The sequence below is a fragment of the Elephantulus edwardii genome, unplaced genomic scaffold (assembly GCF_000299155.1).
Source record: "Elephantulus edwardii isolate Elephantulus edwardi_28Jun2011 unplaced genomic scaffold, EleEdw1.0 scaffold00157, whole genome shotgun sequence".
NCBI lineage: Eukaryota > Metazoa > Chordata > Mammalia > Macroscelidea > Macroscelididae > Elephantulus > Elephantulus edwardii.
The window spans coordinates 7,345,610-7,348,616 of NW_006399907.1; positions in this window are offsets into that span (position 1 = coordinate 7,345,610).

Sequence of the window (3,007 nt, forward strand, 5' to 3'; positions counted from 1 at the left end):
AATCTCATGCCTTCAGGATTGGAGTGCAGTTTCTTGTCACGAGGCTACCAGAGCTCAAGCAATCCAATATAAAAGAATTTTTTTTAAAAATGTAGAAATTTTTAAAAAGAATTCTTTCTAGTGGCCTCATCTGTGGGGAGTTGTGCAACTAACCCAAAGGAGGTGCCTCTCTGACAATTGGAATCCCCCGGCTACAATGCTGGCTAGGCAGCCTTCTTCCATGAGAATTACAGCCTCATAAAACTCATTTGAGGGTCAGCTGTGTGTTAGTTCTTACTTAGTGACAATAAGAATGAAAATGAACACACTTTAAGGAGTCCTGGTAATGTAGTCCGTAATGCATCAGACTGCACCCAAAAGATTACCCTTTTGAAATCACAAGTTGTTCTGCAGAAGAAAGGTGGAAATTCTTCACATGTTAAAGCTTCATCTCAATTCAAGAGATTACAATCTAGCCAGAACCTACTCAGAGCTGACTCTGTAGGGGTTTTCAGAGCTTGTGTATATCTCCTCCTGATTGCCCGTACAATTCTTTATCCACTAGGCCACCAGAGCTCCCTTGCAAAGACTTCAAGCCTTACAAACCCAATGGAGGGTTACCGAGTCAGAACAGATCTGATGGCTGTGGCTTTATCACACTTGAGACTTAAAACTAATCAAAAAAGTGTATCAATTTGGCCTTCTAGGAAGTACAATGAGTTATAAATGCAAAAAGTTTATTTGGTAAGCAATACCTGTGAAAGATATTAGGAGAAGGAAGCAGGATTGGGCAGGGTAAGTCTTCAGATTCATATTGTAGAGATCTGGCAAAGTCTAAGTCAACTTGAAAGAATTCTAGACTCAAGTTTACCATTGCTGTTGATTCATTATGACCCTATGAATAACAGGTTGAAACCTGTCTGATTATTTCCCATCCTCACAACCTCTGCCATGCCCAAACCCATTGTTGCAGTCACTGTGTCAATCCAACCCCTTGAGGGTCTTCTCCTTCACCAACCCTCCACTTTTTGAAGTACCATGGATTCTCTTGTCTATTGGTAGAGTTTACCATGAGCTTATCATTAAAGGAATTCTACCTTTGGCTGAAATGGCCATGCAGAATATACACATTGATATCAGTCACAGAGATTCCTCAGAAAAAAAAACATGATCTCCACTGAAGAGCTAACACAGAGCCCGAAGGTGTTAACAGCTGAAAGCTGTCCACTCACTGGACTCATTACAGCTGAGCAGAGAAGAGGCCCTACATGGCTTCCAAAATGAGGTTAGTTTCATATGATCCTATCCTAGTTTTCAGCAAAGAAAAACCAAGGCACATAGGTTAAGCCAATTTCCCAAAGTTACATCACCATCAAATAGCTAATAACAAATAACTCCTCTTGTTTTCCTTCTGATAGTAAAAATAATTTTATATTTTGTTTAACTTAAGTAATAAAATTTTAAGTATTATCTTTTATCAATGCTCTTTTTAAATGCTTTTTCTATTGTTTTTAAATTGGCTAAGTATGAAAAAAAGGCTATCTTCATGTGAAAGTTTTCTTTTAAAAGGCAACATAATGTGAGTGAATATATTACAAGTTCCAGAAACTTTTGACTTTTTATTTTTTCTCTAATCAAAAGGTGTTGTTTTTAACAATCAAATCTCTGGGCTGCAGTCAAAGGTGCTAAGTTTCAGTGTGGATGAAGAGTTTACAACATAGTTTTAAACATCTGAGAACTGGAATTGGAGGAAAGTGCTCAGAGACCAGTAATTACAGTAGCACTTCTAGGTGCTGCCATAACAATTTTATTGCCCAAACACTGGTCTTTTCTACCTCCTGCACCAGGGATGTGGGAAAGACCAACAGGAAGTCCTCAAGCAGCAAGTGGTCTAGCAGCTAGAAATACGTTTGCCTAATGACATTTTCTAAATTGATTTCTTTATTACCTGGGGACCCTTCTCTTCCTCCCACCTTTTTTATGTTTTTCTGACATGAAGGAAAACATAATCTGGGTAAGCCAAACAATTATGGAGGTACTGGCTTTTGGAATTTCTAGGCTCCTGTAGTTTAGTCAGCTATATCACCATAATCTGTCACAGGAAATAAGATGGTAGGGGAAACCTAGGGAGGAGAATTTTAGAATGATAGTCAAAACCATCTTCCTTTTGCTGTGAAAAAAACGAGCTTTCTGGTTCTTTGTTACTAAAAACAATATGTGCTTACTATAGAAAAATCAGAGAACATAGGAGGCAAAAAGAAAAGGGACCACTCAGAGCTATCTAATATCTTAGTTTCCTCTCTCCCAACATGCATTCTCTGTAGTTGTTGTTGTCTACTGTGGAGTCAGAATCAACCAGTGAATTGCTTATTCTTCTCCCACAGAGCAGCTGGTGGCCTTGAACCACATGCCTTCGGGATTACAGTGCACCTTCTTGCCACTAGGCCACCAGAGTTCCATATCAGTTCTCTAATGTACAGTATTTTTATCCAAATAAACAGAAAAAACAATTTTTGCAAACCACACAACCCTTTCATATATTAACTTCCTGTGCGTATGTTATTTAGTGGAAACATTGTATGTGTGCGTTTTTTTTTTTAAACAGGATGAGAGAGAGAGAGGGGTACACAGGAAAAACTGGCGGGAAGAGGTGCTGGGGACAGGGAGAACGTGCTCCTGGGTGGAAGGGAAGCCTGGAAGCTGCGCATCGGGGGAAGTCACCTCAAATAATAACGAAGAGGCAACTTTCAGAGAGGTACACAGGAAAAACCAGTGGGAAGAGGTGCTGGGGACAGGGAGAACATGCTCCTGGGCAGAAGGGAAGCCTGGAAGCTGTGCACCGGGGGAAGTCACCTCAAATAATAACGAAGAGGCATCTTTCAGAGAGGAAAACATAATCTACACAGGAGTTCTACAGGACACGTCACCTTCCCTTGGAGACAGTACAACTAAACTTAAGAGACACTGGTCAAAAGGAAAAAAAAATGTCAGCAGTTGACGTGTTTTGAATCACAGAAGCCAAGAAAGC